The sequence below is a fragment of the Bubalus bubalis genome, chromosome 24 (assembly GCF_019923935.1).
Source record: "Bubalus bubalis isolate 160015118507 breed Murrah chromosome 24, NDDB_SH_1, whole genome shotgun sequence".
In the NCBI taxonomy this organism is placed as follows: Eukaryota; Metazoa; Chordata; class Mammalia; order Artiodactyla; family Bovidae; genus Bubalus; species Bubalus bubalis.
The window spans coordinates 26,805,774-26,825,127 of NC_059180.1; the positions used below are offsets into that span (position 1 = coordinate 26,805,774).

Consider the following 19,354-nt stretch of genomic DNA (forward strand, 5'->3'; position numbering starts at 1 on the left):
TGTCCCTGGGATTCTCCAGGCAAGAACACTGGAGTGGGTTGCCATTTCCTTCTCCAATGCATGAAAGAGAAAAGTGAAAGTGAAGTCACTCAGTCATGTCCGACTCTTAGCGACCCCATGGACTGCAGCCTACCAGGCTCCTCTGTCCATGGATTTTCCAGGCAAGAGTACTGGAGTGGGGTGCCATTGCCTTCTCTAAATGGATGTTAAATTTTGTCAAAAGATTTGTCTATACATATTGAGATGGTTATATGATTTTTATTTTTCAGTTTGTTAAGGCGGTATATTACATTGATTGATTTACAAAATTGAACCTCCTTGCATTCCTAGGATAAATCCCACTTGATCATGGTATATGATCCTTTTAATGTATTGTTGATTGCTTATCTACACTTTGTTTAGTTCTTTTTGGGTATATATGTCTTATTCCTTCATTTAAAGCACATTCCTCTGTCCCTCCACTTTGCCCAATTCTCTGTGTTTATTTTGTGTGCTAGGAAGGTTAGCTATATTTCCCAGTCTTGAAGAAGTGGCCGTACATAGGAGACATTCTATGGGGCCCCGCAGCACACTCGTCTCTGGTCTTCAGACCTGTGTGCTTCAGCGGTGCCTATGTGGGCTGCTTGTGTCCTTCTGTTGTGGTGGGGCTGATTTCTGTGGAGCAGGCCCCCCACCTGGCAAGCTATGAGGTTGTGCCCTGTTCAGGGACTGTGGGCTCACTGGAAGGCCAGATAGGCTTCTTGTATGGCTGGCTGTGTGGTCTGGGAGACATGGGCCTGCTCTGGCTCACTGCTGAGCATGGCCAGGTCCCTGTATGGCTGTCAGTACAGCCTGGGGTACTCAGCACTGGGACTGGTCCACTGGTGGGTGGGGCCGGGTCCCTGGTGCTAATTCACTAAAAGGAGTATTTTTAAATGATGTTTGCCAGTGCTGGCCTTATTGCAGTAGAAAAACTCCCCCAAATGGCTGCCTGCCATGTCTGTCTCCCGAAGGGGAGTCTCAGTGCCTGCTGCCTCTCCAGGAGGATCTCCAAGATGGCCAAGTGTGTATGACCTAGGCTCCTTTCAAACTCCTGTCTTGACACTGAGACTCAGAGCAGATGAGAATTTTGCATGTGCCCTTTAAGAGCGGAGTCTGTTTCCAAGAGCCCTCCAGCTCTCCTAAACACAAGCTCCACTGGTTTTCAAAGCCAGACATTCTGGGGGCTGCCCTTCCTGGTGCAGGACCCCCAGGCTGGGGAGCCCAATGTGGGGGTTAGACCCCTTGCTCCTTGGGTAGGACACCTAGGACTGTGATATTCCTCCTGTTTGTGGGTTGCTGATCTGGGGGTAAGGGTCCTGACTATATCATTTCTCAGTCCCTCCTACCCATCTCATTGTGGTTCCTTCTTCATATCTTTAATTGTGGAAAATATTTTCTGCTAGTCTTCAGATCATTCTCATAGGTAGCCATAATTCGGTGTATCTATGTAGGTAAGTGGCACAGTGTCTTCCTACTCTGCTTACTGTCTACCTCTCGTGTGTTTTAGTTGCCAGTTTATGCGTCTGTCTTACCCACTATCTCAGGGCTCCTCAATCTCAGCACAATTGGAATTTTGGTCCCTGTGTTGTGGGGGCTGTCTTATGCAGAGAGGATGTTTAGCCGCCTCCCTGGCCTCTCCCCATTAGACACTAGTAGCATCCTCCCCGCTCCATCTCCGTCGTGACAACCAGAAATGTCTCCAGACGTTGCCAAGTGTCCCAGATGGGGGCAGGCGTGAAATCACCTGTGGTTGGAACCACTTCACTAGACAACAGGCTCTGGGAGGACAGAAAGTGTGTTTATCTTTCTCATCCTAAACCTCCAGAATCTAGAATAGCACCTACTACTTATTTGGTCCTTAATTAATGTTTGCTGAATGGCTGAATGAAGACTCTGGGCAAAGTAGCAAAGCATGCCTCAGGCAAAAGTCAGAAGACCTGAATTCTCATCTCGAATGTGCCAGTAACTGGTTAGGTGTTCAGTTCTGTGTTCCGAGTTCAGTTCTCTGAAACTGACACGGATGAGCATGACTGCTCTGCAGGGTACGGCGAAGAGACAGGTGTCAGCATCTCCTGGTAGTGGGTGAGACATGCAAATTATTTTCCTCCTCCCCAGACCCAGGGAATTGAAGTCTCTGGGTGTGGAGCCCTGAAATTTATGTTTTAACAAGCTCTCTAGGGGATTCTGATTCACGCTTCAGCAGTTCTTACCCCTGCCAGACTGATCTTAGAATTCGCTTGGAACGCTTTTTAAAGCCGGGATGCCTGAGATGCTAGATTCCCCTAGCTCACTTTCATGAGCAGTTCTGGTGTCTGGGCTGGCTGTTGGCATTTCCCACCTGCCTCAGGTGATTCCGATGCAGAGCCAGGACTGAGGCTCTCTCCATGCAGACAAGTTCTACTGCTCTGTGCTTCCTGGCTTAAACCTTTCAGAAATTGCATTAACTCTTTCAGTCCACCAGAGGGCCATTCACAGCGCTGAGAAGGAATAGGGTTCTCAATTCTGGGCAGGGGCAGTGGAGTCAGGGACCCTCAAATACACAGGGAGGAGCAAGTGTCTGCGACCTTCCTCTCCAGATCCTCGTGGGAAAATATCCAGGTTGGATTAAGAAGCACTATAAATGTCTCTGCTTTATTCATGCTCTACACAGCATCCTGATCCCAGGATAGCAATGGGCAAATCCTAACCAAGATTCTCTGCCTGACTACAGATTTTAAAATCCATGTCAAGAGTCTTCCAACAAAATTTATTTCAGAAACCCTCCATGCATCTAGGTCCATGGGAGCTTCTTACTTCAGAAGGTAGCTGCACTTTAGTGTAGAGACGGGTGAATGTGAAGTCAGCCACATCTGGTCCTTCCTGAGGAAGCCACTTCCCTGTTCGGGATCTCAGATCTTAAATGGGGAGAAGGCAACTCTGGTCTGAGTTGTGGTGCAGGTCCACCTAGGTGAAGAGGCGAAAAAGCACTGGCAGGAGAAGAGCTAATCAAAAGTTCAGTGATAATGAACACGACATTGTAAATCAACTATAGGCCAATAAAAACATTAAAAATGAAAAGCAACATCAAAAAAACTCTCAGTGCTTCTCCAAGTATGGCCCAGGCCAGCAGCATCACCTGGAGACTTGTTGGAAATGCAAATTCTCTATCTCAGTTTCTACTGAATTAGAAATTCTGGAGGTGGGGCAGATGACTTCCCCTTTCCAACCTGCAATTTTCTCATTGGTGAAACTAAAATGATAGCAGTACCTATATTTCAGAGACACGTTGCAAGGATTAAGTGAGATATAGGCATGCAAAACAGTTAGCACAGTGCCTGGCATACAGTAAGAACTCAATACATATTGCTATTGCATTATCATCTTCAAACCCCTGCTCCATGCAAGACTCCATGCAAGGCTCGAGAAGGAACTTTTGTTAAAACTCTGCACAAATAAATAGTTCATGCAGGATTTTGCAAAATATTGTATTTTGTCTCCGGATGCTCCCCGTGGAATACAACATATTGAACAGGAGTTATGGTGTACAAATGTGCCATGCTACTACATCAGCCAGCTTTATAACTCATTCTGAGAAAGGCCATCGCTCAGAGCAATATAGCTATTTATTGTAGGGTCCCATTATGGGCTGTGATCTATTTAAGCCTATCCAGCTGTCAGAAAGACCAGCTTTCCTGCCACCTATCAGGAACAAGAAGATGGGCTTGGGGCAGGAAAAAAAAAACAAATAGCAGACAGGACTTGAAAAATATTCCACTCATGGCTAGAGAAAATGTAAAAGATGCCAAGGGAAGGAAATAGGATCATATCTGAGTGGCCTTGCAGCAGTGGCAGAGAAATTTCTAGATGAATCAACTAAGGCAGGAAATTATCTGATGTTTATGGACATCTTGATGGCAAGCTGGAAGAGTGAGCTGAATCTTTTAGGCAGAGACAGGGAAGATGGGATTGAAATTTACCTTCATGCATTGCAAGTTTCAATAATCAGGGTGAAAAGTGTAGAACCACTCAGCTGAAGATAGTTCACCTTCAGTGAAATTGGGTTTTACTTCCTTTTTGCCTCTTGCAAAGGACTTTCTCTTGCTCAGATTTTCTGAGTCTCTCTTATTGGCCACAACCACTTAAAGCCCTCGCTTCCCTGAGGATTTAACTGATTACTAGCTGAAAAGAAATCACAAGACAGTGTGTTCACCTATAGTTGGCAAGGTTTGAGAACACAAACTCATGTAACTCAACAGTAAAAAGAAAAAAAAAATCCAATTAATGCAACTAAAAATGGAGGAAGGACCTGAATATACATTTTTCCAAAAAAAAAAAAAATAAGATATTCAAATGGCCAACAGATACAGGAGAAGATGTTCAATATCACAAATCATCAGGGAATTGCAAATTAAAACCACAGTGAGATATCATTGCATACAAGTTAGGATGGTCATCATCAAAAAGAAAAGAAATAAGTGCTACTGAGGATGGAGAGAAAAGAGAATCCTTGTACACTGTTGGTGACAATAAAAATTGGTAAGCCACTATGGAAGACAATATGGATATTCCTCAAAAAAATTAAGAACTACAGTATGATCCAGTAATTCCACTTCTAGGTAAATATCCACAGGAAATGAAATCACTATCCCATGTTCATTGAAGTATTATTCACAACAGTCAAGATATGGATGTGTGTCTGCAGATGGATGAATAGATAAAGACAAAGTGGTACCTATACACAAAGGCATAGTAGTCAGTCATAAAAAAGAAAGAAATTTCGTTGTTTGTGGCAAGGATGGACCTTGAGGGCATTACGGTAAGTGAAATAAGTCAGGCAAAGACAAACACCAGATGGTTTCACTTATATGTGGAATCTAAAGTAACTGAACTCATAGAAACGAAGAACAGGTTGCCAGAGGCGGGGGTGGGGTTGTGGGGAATGAGGTCAAAGGCACACTCTTTCAGCTGTGTAATGAGCAAGTTCTGGGGGTGCAGTGCACAGCGTGGCGACCGTCGTTCACAATGCTATGGTGTATAGTTGAAAGTCGCTGAGAGCAGATCTTAAAAGCTTTCATCACACACACTGACACACATGCTTGTCTTTCTTTCATTGACGTTTAGTTGACTTATTTCAGGTGTACAGCAAGTGATTCCCATAAAAATTCTTTCTCAGATTCTTCTCCATTACAGGTTATTATCAGATATTGAATATAGCTCCCTGTGTTATACAGTAGGTCCTTGTTGTCTATCTATTTTACATATAGTAGTGTGTATCTGTTAACCCCAAATTTAATTCCTAATTTATCCCTCTCCCCTTTCCCCCTTTGGTAACCACTAGTTAGCTTTTGATGTCTGTGAGTTTATTTCTGTTTTGTAAGCAAGTTCATTTGTATCTTTTTATTTTTAGATTCCACATATAAGTGATTTCATTTATTTGTTTTTGTCTGACTTGGCATGATAATCTCTAGATCCATCCATATTGCTACAAAAGGCATTATTTCATTCTTTTCATGAGCCATTCTCTTTTTGTAGCTGAATAATATTGTAATATATGTTTCCCTGGTGGCTCAGCCAGTAAAGAATCCCCCAGCCAATCCAGGAGGTGCTGGTTTGATCCCTGGGTCAGGAAGATCCCTTGGAGTAGGAAATGCAAACCACTCCAGTATCCTTGCCTGGGACTGTCTGTGGGGTCACAAAGAGTCAGATGCAACTGAGTGACTAACACTTCCACTTTTCATATGAATATATATATTGAAATATATGTATATAGGTACATATGTATTATATATATATATACACCATAGTATGTATATATGTATATACATATATAGATATAGATACACACCACATCTTTATCATTTCATCTATTGGATATTTACATTGCTTCCATACTTTGGCTACTGTAAATAGTGCTGCTGTGAACACTGGGGTGCCTGTAGTTTTTTAATGAGAGTTTTCATCTTTTCTGGATATTTGCCCAGGAGTAGGATTGTTGGATCATATGGTAGTTCTATTTTTAGTTTGTTAAGGAAACTCCATACTGTTTTCTATAGTTGTTGCACCAATTTACATGCCCACCAACAGTGTAGGAGGGTTCCCTTTTCTCCACACCCTCTCCAGTATTTACTACTTGTAGACTTTTTAATGATGGCCATTTAGACCAGAGTGAGGTGATACCTCATTGTAGTTTTGAGCATTAGTGATTCTGACCAACTTTTCTTGTGATTGTTGGCCATCTTTTTGTCTTCTGCTTATTTTTCTGAACTATTTGCAAATAAATTCTATATAGCATGAAACTTCAACCCTAATATCTCAGCATGCATCTTCCATAAGCAATATATTCTCATCTAACTCTGTTTATTCCCTAGCTTCATTGAGATACAATTACATATACCATTGTATTGTATGGAGAGAGAGAGAGACAAAGAGGAAGGAGAGACAGTGGAAATTTCCATGTAGCAACGATTATAAATCTAAGGTGGAGGATATGCATGTGGTCACTTACAGATCCTTTAGCCTTTCTCTGAAGTCATACTTCTCGGGTTCAAATCTCCACTTTCTAATTTACTAGCTGTTGAATGCCTCTAGGCAAGCTACATCAATACTCTGTGCCTCTATATTACCATCATGAAATGGAAACTATTATAGTACCTAGCTCATACGGGTTTTATGAGGAAGAAATAAATTAAAGTGATTACAACCATTCCTTGAATGGAATATGTGATAAAAAAAAATGTGAGCCCTGTGGTTCTCTGTGATAGATAGATAGATAGATACATGCATACATACATAGATGAGTGGATGGGTGGATATATACATGCATACAAATTATTAAGACAAATATGTAAATTAGACAAGGCCCACACCTGGATTCCAACAAGCTAACAGCTGAAAGACTTTGTTTTCCCCTCTGAAGGGTGCCTTGTCCATTGCGGGCACCAGCAAGAGTGAGGAACCAGCGGTAACTGAGACCCATAGTGACTGCCTGGCGGTGCCCAGAGCAGAGATGCTCCCTGCTTCCCTTCCCTCTGCTCCTCACTCAGGGAGGTCACCCTCCTCCAAAGTCAGTTTCAGTCCAGTCTCACTCTAAGTGTTGCCCTTGTGGATACGGGAGTCCTGTTCGGCCGAGGATGGAGCCTCCCTAATGGTACTGCATGTAGAATAGGGTCTGGCACCTGGGTTGCATTTTAAACACGTTCCGCGCCATTAGGCCGCGCTCATCGCTGGGCGGATTGACAGCCCCGTGGCAGGGTCCTGCAGGCTTCAGCCAAGCTCAGCCGGTCTGGCCCGGGCATCCTGCCAAGAACCTCCCGCCGAGGAGTTGGCCACTCTTAAGTGACCATGCACCAGTGGCGTGGCCCGGTGAGGAGAAACTAGCCCGGTGTCCACAGCGGGCCTTTGAATCCAGATTAGAGAGGATAGTGGTAAGGGGCCTTTCAGCCATGTTCCTCCAGAGCCAGTCTGCTTGCAATAATAGTAATACTAGTGAGGTGCCTCTATTCATCTGACTCCAACCCTGTAGTCACTCTGAGCTGACCTTCTTTCCATTTGCCCAGCACAACTGGAACTTCCCTCACTTAGGATCTTTACCTGTGCACATCCTCTCTGGACATTCTTTCTTCTGCTGGTCCCTGCTCACTGGGTGGGTCAACTCCTCTGAGAAGCCCTCCTGGATCACACATAGCAGCAAAAGGTTGCTTGTGATTATCCTTGATCTCAACAATGTTTTTTCCTTTCCCTGTGCCTCACCGTCATTTGTTAATATGGATAACAATTGGTACTGCAGGTTCTCTGTCTGGCCACCCTTTTTGCCCTCCTCTGTGCTCACTTGGGCTGGTCAATGGTTTGCCCTGTCCTCTGGCTGGATTTAGTCAATGAAAGACAGATGGAGATGACATCATGCAGTTTACTCAGCCAGCTCCCTTCCTGCGAGGTGGTGGCTCTGTTCCCTCTCCAGGCTCTTGATGGGCAGCTGTGCACTAAGTTCTAGAAAGTGCCCACCACCCCGCCCCCCACAACAATACTCCCTTAGCACCAAGGAGGTCACAGCTCCCTGATGTTGTCAGCCCCTGGCAGTCTCCCTGCCCTGGTGGGTTTCCTTCAGCCCTGCCCACACCTTGGTCAATATCCCCTTCATTGCACTCACCTCGGTTGCTCCTTGGATTAGGCCATTTGCTTCTTGCTATAATAATGATATTATATTATTATTATATCAATATAATAATTGATATTATACCCAATAATAATATCAATCTCACAGGGTTGTTGGGAGAATTACATTAGCTCCCGGGCAGGACAGGTAGTGCCAAGATTACTTGCCATTGTTATTATTACTACTAGCTATTATTTTCTTTCCTCACGCTTAGCATATTTTATATGTATTTGGGAGTCCGTGTCTGGGTCTGTTTGTTCGGCCTTTGATGACCCGGTGCCTGGTGTGAAGCAGATCTCAAAAATATCTGATGAATGAATGAATGCTGGGTTTCACTTTCAAAGCACTTCAATATATCATGCTGAATTGTGTGACAGATTGCTGCTATTAGAACATTTTTGTCTTATAAAGGCAGCAATTTCATAAGATTTTTACCTACTACCGTATCCCCTTTGATTCTGGGTAGTTAGCAAAATGAGGAATACAATCACCGTTTTATAAATAATGAAGCAGCAGAAGTACTGAGGGAATAGCCGGGGGAAGTAGCGGGGGGACACAAACCTACTCTGTGCCTGGTCTCTGTTAGGTATTCAATGGACATGATTTAATTTAATTTTCATAATGATTCTCATAACGACATCATTATCCCGTGGTTCACAGATGCAGAACCTGGGGAAGAGCAGTTGGAGGTCTCACCTATGAGGTGGGAAGGTGGCACTGTTGGTATGATCCAGTCTTAGCAGGTTTGACTCTCAGTTTTTTGCTTTTTCCATACAGCGATTCTCCCATTATATGCCCTGGAGAAACATACTCATGTACACAGAGGAATATACAAAAACATATACAAAAATATCCATTTGTAATAGTGGAAACAAATGGTATCAATCCCAAATGTCTATCAGTGAGAGAAAGGATGAAAAAAAAAACTGAAATATTTAAACATTGAAAGAGTATACGTCAGTTAAACTGAATGAACTAGAGATATTCATACCATCTTTAATGTGGAGGAGAAAGCAGTGTGGATGAAAAACACTGCCAAAGAGTGTATTAGTACAGGATCATTTCATATCAGGTTTCAACAATATATCAAAGATTACCATGTGTCTTTTAAGGATGTGCTGAGCTGTGCTTTGTCACTCAGTCGTGTCCAACTCTTTGTGACTCCATGGACTATAGCCCTCCAGGCTCCTCTGTCCGTGGGGATTCTCCAGGCAAGAATATTGGAGTGGTTTGCCATGACCTCCTCCAGGGGATCTTCCCAACCCAGGGATCAAACCCAGGTCTCCCTTATTGTAGATGTGTTCTTTACCATCTGAGCCACAGGGAAGCCCATGGATACTGCAGTGGGTAGCCTATTCCTTCTCCAGGGGATCTTCCCAACCCAGGAATTGAATGGGGGTCTCCTGCATTGCAAATTCTTTACTAGATGAGCCACCAGGAAGGCCCATCTTTTCAGGATATAAACATGTAATAGGCGTGCTCAAATTCAAGGGATTATAAGCTTCAAATACAAAATTGTGGTTGAAGGGATAGAGATGATCTTATAGAGAGTTATCGGGGGTCTCATGGTTGCTGAGTTGCTTTCCTTAAGCTGGGTGAGTATTTATTACATTATTTTATACTATTTTCCCCAATGCCTTAAGGTCAACGAGCTGGCTAAGTATGCAGATAGACAAGTATATCTGCTTCCTGAATTTGCCCCCCAGCAAAGCTGTCCAAAAGCAGATAATCACCCTCTTGTGCAATGAGGGAAAGAGGTGAAATGCAACATTGTGTGATCCTTATCTTTTCCTCCTTCCTTCCCTGATCACTGCCTTACCATCCCCCTTGACATGATGGTGTAGCCTGTGACCAAATCTCCGTAAAGAGGAAATTTGCAGAGGGGTTTCTGGAAAATATACCTTTTGTTCATAAAAGAGGAGGGAAAAGATGTGAGCAGAAGGCATTCTCCTCTCTCTCTGCTTTGCATATTGTCAGGTGAGGACGTGATGTTTGGAGCTGTGGCAGCCAACTTAGGACAATGAGGAAAGGGACAAAGAATCAGAGAAGCTATTGTTGAGCTGCTGAGTGAACTCTGGAATCACCTAACCATAATCTATATGGTTAATACACTTTTATTCCAGAGTTATACTACTAGCAAACAAAAGCACGTCATCTGACTGTCCTGAGGAAAGAAAGATAAGCAGGTCTTTGATCCAGGGGCGAATCATCTGGACTCATGCCCTTGAATGTGATCTGTTAAAAGTCATAAATAGAAGCTCATCCCTCCTTTGCTTAGACTCTGTAATGGCCCTTTTTTGCTCTTTGGCTGAGAGTGGAAATCCTTAACAAAGTCTTCCAGACCTGGCTTAAAACTGGCCCCTGCCTGTGTCCGGCCTGGTCATGGCCCACACTTCTCAGTTTGACTCAAAATGCTGCAGTCCCGCCAGCTTTGCTGCTGTTGTTATCTTGTTTCATTTTGTTTCTCTGGTTCACCAAAGCCCTTCTTAGCTCAGGGCATTTGCATTAACTGTCCCTCTGCCTGAAACGTTTGCTTCACTCTCTTTGCCTGGTGAACTGTCCTCGATTCTCACCTGAAGTAGGAATTCTTTACAGAAGCCTTCCCCCTTGTTGTATTTCACACTACCCTGCTTTTCCTTCCTGGCTCTACTTTCCTTGTTTTTCTGGCATTGACGTTTCTACAACCTCAGTTTCCACCAACTAATTTAAGCTCTATCAGGGTAGATACAATATAATGTATACTGTGCTCAGTCATGTCCAAGTCTTTGTGACTCCAAGGACTGTAGCCCACTGGGATTCTCTCTCCATGGGATTTTCTAGGCAAGAACACTGGAGTAGGTTGCCATTTCCTCCTCCAGTGGATCTTCCCGACCCAGGGATTGCACCCACATCTACCCGTGTCTCCTGCATTGCAGGTGAATTCTTTACTGCTAAGCCACTGGGGAAGCCCATAGACGTTGGATGTTAATATCTCCCATCCAACCCAGAATCTACACTGTGACGCTGTATATTGTGCCCTGTTTTTCCCTAAGTGATGCTCTGAGCAGCTCACCTCCTGTTCTCAAAACTACTGAAGATAATGTAAATTAGTATTATTATTGTGACTTCTCATTGCCTACAGTTAAATTTCGTGTCCTTAGCCTGCCATTCAAGGTTGTCTTTCATTCATTTCTTTCTTTATTCACTCAAAAATATTTATTGAACCCTTATCAGAAAAGAATATGCCTGCAATGCAGGAGATCCAGGTTTGATCCCTAGGTCAGGAAGATCCCCTGGAGAAGGGCATCTCCAATATTCCCCTATATTCCCACTCCAGTATTCATGCCTGCAGAATTCCGTGGACAGAGGGGCCTGGAGGGATACAGTCCCTGGGGTTGCAAAGAGTCGGATGCAGCTGAGCGGCTTTCATTTTCACTACCAGGCTGCAAGCACTGTTGTAGGCAACAGCCCATTCGTCCTCTTCCACCTCCTCTGTCCTCACTACTATCAGCCAAAAAACATTCATCTCCACTCTCCCCACTAGCATCCTTCTCTAAACCACAGACTAAATACTATTCTCTCCATATTTTTGCTCAAATTCTCTCTTTTGCCTAAAGTATCTTTCTGCTCTGTATTCACCCAATAACTCCTTACCCATTGTTTAAATCCCACTCTCCGTCTTTTACTAAACAACATGGATTAAACCCTTCTGTGTGTCTCCCTGGCTCTTGCATCAAACTGCTGATCCCAGGGGGACATCAGTTGTGTGCCTTTCTTCATTGCATCTGTGTGACGTCATCTGCACAGCCGGTGCACATAGTCCACTGAATGGTGGGAAGGAGAAAAGAGCCTGAATGGAAACTCACAGCTTCTTTTGCTTTCAAGGCTTAAAACATCTGAGCCAGTAGTCCTCAAATATGTTTGATCATGGATACTTCCTTCAAAGAAAAGTGGACAGGCTGGTGGCACTAGTGCTGAAGAACCTGCCTACCAATGCAGGATACTTAAGAAATGCAGGTTCGATCCCTGGGTCAGGAAGATCCCTTGGAGAAGGAAATGCAACCCACTCCAGTATTCTTGCCAGGAGAAACCCATGGACAGAGGAGCCTGGTGGGCTACAGTCTATGAGGTCACAGAATTGGACACTACTGAAGGGACTATATATATATATATATATATGAGTATATATATTATACTCTCCAAATAACAATTCACATATGAAAAAGAGCTCTTGAAAAGCACGAGACACAGGCTCCAAAATCACTGCAGATGGTGACTGCAGCCATGAAATTAAAAGACGCTTGCTCCTTGAAAGAAAAGCTATGACCAACATGCTGCTGCTGCTGCTAAGTCACTTCAGTCGTGTCAGACTCTGTGCGACCCCGTAGACAGCAGCCCACCAGGCTCCCCTGTCCCTGGGATTCTCCAGGCAAGAACACTGGAGTGGGTTGCCATTTCCTCCTCCAATGCATGAAAGTGAAAAGTAAAAGCAAAGTTGCTCAGTCGTGTCCAACTCCCAGCAACTCCATAGACTGCAGCCCACCAGGCTCCTCCGTCCATGGGATTTTCCAGCTAAGAGTACTGGAGTGGAGTGCCAAAAGCAGAGACATTACTTTGCCAACAAAGGTCCATACCGTCAAAGCTATGGTTTTCCCAGTAGTCATGTGAGAGACCGTAAAGAATGCTGAGTGCCAAAGAATTGATGCTTTTGATCTGTGGTGTTGGAGAAGACTCTTGAGAGTCACTTGGAATGCAAGGAGATCCAACCAGTCAATCCTAAAGGAAATCAGTCCTGAATATTCATTGGAAGGATTGGTGCTGAAGCTGAAACTCCAATACTTTAGTCATCTGACGCAAAGAACTAACTCATTGGAAAAGACCCTGATGTTGGGAAAGATTCAAGACAGGAGGAGAAGCAGATGACAGAGAATGAGATGGTTGGATGGCATCACCAACTAAATGGACATGAGTTTGAGCAAGCTCCGGGAGTTGGTGATGGACAGGGAAGCCTATCATGCTGTAGTCCATGGGGTTGCAAAGAGTCGGACACAACTGAGCAACTGAACTGAACTGATTCTGTATTCAGAAGACCAGCGGATCATGTAGCCTGATGCTGTTTAAAGACTGGCTTAAACTCCAGAAAGGGATGACTCTTTCTAGTTCCCATTGAATGTCCATGAGGACCTTCTGAGGAAAGGCAAGGCATTTTGCTTCAATGGCAGAGAAGTATTTGGCCTGAGGCTTCTACTTCTGTGGCTCTCCATGACCTTAGCATTTCTGTTCTCTGTTCCTTGAATCTTCCTTCAGTTGGATGAGGGGGGCCTGACAGCTAAAATAGTAATTATTTTTTTTTCTTTTCTTCCTTGATTACCTGTTACCTGAGATTAAGCTGCAGACTGTAAAGCTGGGCTAGATCTGGAAGCTGGCTATGGATAAGTCAGGCCCTTATCCTGCTGGGGATTTTGCTACAGATGAAGAAGCATCTTTTACTTCTTGAGGTAGTCAGGGGATTTCTGTTAACTTTGGAAAAAGTAAGTCTGCCAGGAGACACGTGCAGATATTGTTTCCTTTGGTGTGTCCCAACAATTTACAAGGAGCCAGGCCATCTCCTCCCCAACTGACTCACTCCTAGTGCCAAATGAGGTCCAGCTGCTTCCGCCGCCATCTCCAGTCACCCGCCAGCTCTGCAGTGAGCAGCTCCCTGGGAAACCGAATGCTGAGCCTGGTGTGTGCATTCTCCTGACCTGAGGGCTCAACAGATCCCCTGCCAGATGCCTTCTTGAAGCAGCCAGGAGACTGGGAGTAAAGCCACCAGGTGCCCGTTGGGGTGACCAACCCTCCCAGTTTGCTGAGATGGTCTTGATTTTAGCACTGAATGCTCCATGTTCAGGGAATCCCCTCCATCCAGGAAGAACCGACTATGTAATTTTGCAGGGCCTGATGCAAAACGAAAGTCCAGGGTCCTTGCTCAGAATGAAGAATTTCAGGACTGTGACAACAGGGCATTAAAGGAAATGTGGTTTCCTTCTGAGTGTGGGACCCTGCACATGTCACTGGCTCATGAAACTGGCCCTGCTCCCAAGCAAACCACGACTGCTGGTTACCTACTCCAGATGCGGAGTCCAGACAAGAAAACGTAGTGTTATTTCCACAAGGTTGTTAGTTTCTCATAGCAACCTGTGCTGTTGAGACAACAGAACCTTACACTTCCTGAATTTTCTGAAACACAGACTTCAGCTCTTCAACGCCCTCCCGGCTGTCTACAATATTCTCAAATGTGAGTAATAATGATAATACAAAAATTGCAGACTCCTAGTATTGACCTAAATTACGTTTACTAATATATTGTTATTTAAATATGTACCAACATAAAGCTTGGCATATAGTCCGTATGCTAATAGCTCTTATTTAACAAAGCCAAATTTATAAATTTAAAAATGTAAGACTGAAACCCATAACATTTAAATTAAAAACATTAATTTAATGGGATGGATGATGTTGTTGTGCCAAAACTCAAGTGCCCTTGGCAGAGAGATCACGGCACCCTGCTGGCTGCAGTGATGTAGATTCCTTCTCGTGGAGGTTCTGCTTTGTGCTCTGGTCCTGAGTTAGTCCTCCCATCACTTTCCTCTGTATGAACAAGATGGGGCACCTTTTTTGAACACCATATCCTGACACTATTGGAACCTCACCTGCTACAAAAAACACACTTGATGGATAAAATCCACCTTTGTTCTTTCTCCACTAATCCACGATGATGAAAGATATGCCAAGTGGTGCCAGTGGGATCATATTACTAATGCAAACACAGGTATTATAATCCCATTGTTGTCCCAGGCTATAAGTGGGCCACCCAAATGACCTAAAAGTGCCCAGATTCACTTTTTAAACTTCACTGAACAAATAAGAATAAGAATAACAAATTTATTGAGCAACTGCTATGTGCCAAGCTCTGTTCTTAGTACTCACCATATAGTAACTTATTTGATCCTTAAAACCCAATAAGGCAGGCACTATTATTATTGTGTTAATGGCCCAGACAACCAGGATGGTGTGGTCACTCACCTAGAGCCAGACATCCTAGAGTGTGAAGTCAAGTGGGCCTTAGGAAGTATTATTATGAATAAAGCTATTGGAGATGATGGGATTCCAGCTGAGCTAATTCAGATCCTAAAAGATGATGCTGTTAATGTGCTGTGCTCAATAAGTTAGCAAATTTGGAAAACTCAGCAGTGGCCACGGGACTGGAAAAGATCAATTTTCATTCCGATCCCAAAGAAGGGCAATGCCAAAGAATGTTCAAACTACCACATAATTGTGTTCATTTCACATGCAACCAAGGTAATGCTCAAAATCCTTCAAGCTAGACTTCAACAGTATGTAAACTAAGAACTTCCAGATGTACAAGTTGGATTCAGAAAAGGTAGAGATCAAATTGCCAACATCTGTTGGACCACAGAAAAAAAGGGAATTCCAGAAAAAGATCTACTTCTGCTTCATTGACTACACTAAAGCCTTTTATTGTGTGGATCACAACACACTGTGGAAAATTCTTAAAGTGATGGAAATACCAGACCAACTTACCTGCCCCCTGAGAAACCTGTATGTAGGTGAAGAAGCAACAATTAAAACTGGACATGGAACAACAGACTTGTTCAAAATTGGGGAAGGAGTACATCAAGGCTGTATATTGTCACTCTGCTTATTTAACTTATATGCAGAGTACATCAAGTCAAATGTGGGGCTAGATGTTTCACAAGCTGGAATCAAGATTGCCAGGAGAAATATCAACAACCTCAGATAATGCAGATGATACTACTCTAATGGCAGAAAGTGAAGGGGAAATTAAAGAGCCTCTTGATGAAGGTAAAAGAGGAGAGTGAAAAAACTGGCTTAAAACTCAGCATTCAAAAAACTCAGATCATGGCATCCAGTTCCATCACGTCATGGCAAATAGATGGGGAAAAAATGGAAAGAGTGACAGATTTTATTTTCTTGGGCTCCAAATCACTGTGGGCAGTGACTGCAGCCATGAAATTAAAAGACGCTTGCTCCTTGGAAGAAAAGCTATAACAAACCTAGACAGCATATTAAAAAAAGCAAGACAACACTTTGCCAACAAAGGTCTGTATGGTTTTTCCAGTAGTCATTCATGTATGGATGTTGGACATAAAGCAGGCTGAGCACCAAAGAATTGATTCTTTCGAACTGTGGTGTTAGAGAAGACTTCTGAGAATCCCTTTGGACAGCAAGGAGCCCAAACCAGTTAAACCTAAAGAAAATCAGCCCTGAATACTCATTGGACCCACTGATGCTGAAGCTGAAGCTCCAATACTTTGGCCACCTGGTGGGAAGTTCTGACTCACTGGAAAAGACCCTGATGCTGGGAAACATTGATGGCAAAAGGAAAAGGGGGTGGAGGATGAGATGGTTGGATGGCATCACTAACTCAGTGGACACGAGTTTGAACAAACTCCAGGACATAGTAAAGGATAGGGAAGCCTGGCATGCTGTAGTCCATGGAGTTGCAAAGATTCAGACATGACTCAGTGACTGAACAACAAACAATGGTGATTACTATTGTCATATTACAGATGAGAGAAATGAGGCTCATAAAGGTGACATTAACTTTTCCCTAATTATCCCACCAGAAGTTTTCTAAGAAAAATTCTCAAAGTGAACTCACAGACCTCTGATCAAGCATAAGGGATCTTGAGGCATTCCTGGACTCCAGGCTGGGATCACTCGTTCAATTACTAGTTGAATGAAGTTCAGACTCCTGAGTTTGCCAATGAAGGGCCTTCTTTATCTTGCCTGTTGACCTCATCTTAAACCTCTTGCTGTTCCATCTCATAACATGTCTTTACTGCTGGGCTAGTGAAACTTCGAGAGGGTATCAAGCTCTGCCACACTTTCTGTTCCTTTTGTTTAAAGGTCTTCCTTCTGGTACCGAATCTCAAGTCTATGTGTCTGATGCACAGTGAGGCCCATCAAGGAGATGGGTGGCTCATGGCCTAAGAATCCCAAAGTTACTGAAACCTTTTGGCAAGCACCTTTTTAAAAGCAAAAGGTGAGGAGGTACAGCTACTGGCAGCTGTCGATGAGGAACCATTGGGGAAGTGATTCAGTCAAGGGTCAGTGTGTGGTGGTCATCAGGTGGATAGTGATGTTAGTGGCAGATTCAGGCCTTCTCCCAGAGGCTCTCCAGTTCACACAGCCCTGGGCCAGTGGGTGAGCTGGAACAGGCTGGGGACTACATCTTACAGGGCTCCAGAACCCTCACTAAGCCCCCACTAGCCTTGGCCCAGGCCTTGGGGCAGCGGTGAACCTCTCCCTCCCTCCTGTCTCCTGTTAGCTGTTGCTAACTTCTTTGGTGTCAGAACCTTTGTTCTTGAGGTCAGGTCATGGTCACGTAATGATTTTCCTGTAAATCTCTACAAAACAAGTGTTATTCTCTGTTCTGACCAAGAAAGGACAAAGTCCCAAGGCACAGCTTTCACCCTCTAAGGTCCCAGTCCTGGTTAAGTGCAGGCAGATCTCAGCTGGCAGCTCCTTCAGGGGCAGGTTCCCACCTCCTGCCCAGCTGTCATCCCCGAGGGAGCCAGGCGCCCAACCCTACTGGCCCTCAGTCTCCTCAGGCCACCTAAATGGGGAGACCAGTTTCACAGACTGTGACCCAGGCAGATGGCCTCTGCTATTAGGTCACAGAGACAGGAGTGAGGGAGCGGTTCATCATTGCCTCAAGGCCTGGACTAAGGCTAGTGGAGGGCCTTAGTGAGGGCGCTGGACCCCTGCAGGATGTATTCCCCAGTCTGTTCCTGGGCCCTCCAGCTCACCCACTGGCCCAAGGCTGGGTGAGCTGTAGGGCCTCTGGGAGCAGGCCTGAATCTGCCTCTAACCTCACTCTCCACCTGATGACACCACACCAGTGACCCTTGACTGAATCACTTCCCCTGTGGTCCCTCACTGACAGTTACTGGTAGGCAGGGCTCACTGCAGCGCTGACCAATAGCTGAGCAGGACAACTAAGGATCGCTGATTGACAGATGGCTGCTTTTGGGCGGGGCCCACTGTAGCACTGACCAATAGCTGAGCATGACAAGTAATGGTCGCTCATTGACAGGTGGTTGCTTGTGGGCGGGGCCCACTGAAAGACCAAGCAATGGCTGAGCAAGACCTGTTGCCAAGTAATGCAGTGTGGAGTAATGAGGCACAGAAATAGCTGTGTGCTAAGGGCTGTGCTCATCCTGCTCTGCTACACTTCCGCCTGGAATGCTCTTGCCCTCTCCATCCTGGAAACCCCCTGCATGTCTTCAAGATGCTCAGTCTCACCTCTCTGTGATGCTGTTCCCAAATAAAGCAAGGCTGATGCTCTTCTTTTGGGTTCCCACAGCACCAAGGTCTCACCTTCCCAGAGGCACCATTAACCTCATCACAGCCCCTGCACTGACAGCCCCAGGGAGCCGAAGAAGCCAGATCCTCTTCCTCCCACCCAGAGATTTAAAACTAATGAGAACGTGAGGTCAAGGCAATGCTGTGATAGCAGCCAGTATGGATTTATTTAGTGCTTACTTTGTGTCAGTTTTTGGTTTAAGGCCTTTTGCACATTTCACATTATTTCAAACTCACAGCAATCCTACACGGTGGGTACCACTGTCTCCCTATTTTACAGACAAGGAAGCTGATGCACAGAGAATATGACAACGTCCCTACCATTGTGTTAATAGCAACAGAGACAGTACCCCTATGTGAATCTGAGTCCATGCCCTGAGTCATGGTGCCTCTTTTACTCCTGGAGACCTGGGGCTAGGGCTGGCATTGGGGTGAAAATCTGGACAAGGTGAAAATAGAGAAGGATTAAGAACCAGTGGGAAAAAGGAGAAGTTGGTTCATAGTGAGTAGACAGAGGCACAAATAGGACAAAAGCCAACATCAGGGAGACAGGCAGAGACAGTCCCCTGGCCTCAAACTGCCAATGCCCCAGCTGCTGCTCATGCTGACCTGCTGGACATCTCATCTTGCAGTCCAGGAGATTCCCAAGTACATTTTCCACTGATGTTTTAAAAATCTGACTTAGATTGGGTGCTTTTTTTCCTTTGCTATCAATACTAAAAAAATAAATAAATAAATAACACTAGAAATCCACCCACCTTGTGAAGTCTAAGTTCCTTAGAGCTGATATGCATTTTTTGCCATACCTAAAAGGATGTTCCCTTGTTAACT

General features: G+C 44.5%; 1 long non-coding RNA gene across 1 annotated transcript; it reads right to left on the reverse strand.

Moving 5' to 3' along the window:
* Positions 1-7,219: 7,219 nt before the first annotated feature.
* Positions 7,220-18,576, reverse strand: LOC112581807. Its single transcript, XR_003106443.2, has 4 exons — positions 16,822-18,576; positions 8,849-8,949; positions 8,147-8,182; positions 7,220-7,669 (listed from the first exon to the last, which is right to left on the reverse strand). It is a non-coding gene; the product is annotated as an uncharacterized LOC112581807 (long non-coding RNA).
* Between the last annotated feature and the right edge of the window lie 778 nt (positions 18,577-19,354).